Genomic DNA, 1119 nt, shown 5'->3' with positions numbered 1-1119 from the left:
CTCACTGATGGGTATCACTAGAAACAGTCTCACTGATGGTTATCACTAGAAACACAGTCTCACTGATGGTTGTCACTAGAAACACAGTCTCACTGATGGTTGTCACTAGAAACACAGTCTCACTGATGGTTGTCACTAGAAACACAGTTTCACTGATGGTTGTCACTAGAAACACAGTCTCATTGATGGTTGTCACTAGAAACACAGTTTCACTGATGGTTGTCACTAGAAACACAGTCTCACTGATGGTTGTCACTAGAAACAAAGTATCACTGTGTGTTATCACTAGAAACACAGTCTCACTGATGTTTGTCACTAGAAACACAGTCTCACTGATGGTTATCACTAGAAACACAGTCTCACTGATGGTTATCACTAGAAACACAGTCTCACTGATGTTTGTCACTAGAAACACAGTCTCACTGATGGTTGTCATTAGAAACACAGTCTCACTGATGATTGTCACTAGAAACACAGTCTCACTGATGGTTGTCACTAGAAACACAGTCTCACTGATGGTTGTCACTAGAAACACAGTCTCACTGATGGTTGTCACTAGAAACACAGTCTCACTGATGGTTGTCACTAGAAACACAGTCTCACTGATGGTTGTCACTAGAAACACAGTCTCACTGATGGTTGTCACTAGAAACACAGTCTCACTGATGGTTATCACTAGAAACACAGTCTCACTGATGGTTATCACTAGAAACACAGTCTCACTGATGGTTATCACTAGAAACACAGTCTCACTGATGGTTGTCACTAGAAACACAGTCTCACTGATGGTTATCACTAGAAACACAGTCTCACTGATGGTTATCACTAGAAACACAGTTTCACTGATGGTTATCACTAGAAACACAGTCTCACTGATGGTTATCACTAGAAACACAGTCTCACTGATGGTTATCACTAGAAACACAGTCTCACTGATGGTTGTCACTAGAAACACAGTCTCACTGATTGTTATCACTAGAAACACAGTCTCACTGATGGTTATCACTAGAAACACAGTCTCACTGATGGTTATCACTAGAAACACAGTTTCACTGATGGTTGTCACTAGAAACACAGTCTCACTGATGGTTGTCACTAGAAACACAGTTTCACTGATGG

The sequence above is a fragment of the Tachypleus tridentatus genome, unplaced genomic scaffold (genome assembly GCF_004210375.1).
Source record: "Tachypleus tridentatus isolate NWPU-2018 unplaced genomic scaffold, ASM421037v1 Hic_cluster_2, whole genome shotgun sequence".
NCBI lineage: Eukaryota > Metazoa > Arthropoda > Merostomata > Xiphosura > Limulidae > Tachypleus > Tachypleus tridentatus.
This window is presented reverse-complemented; position numbering follows the sequence as displayed.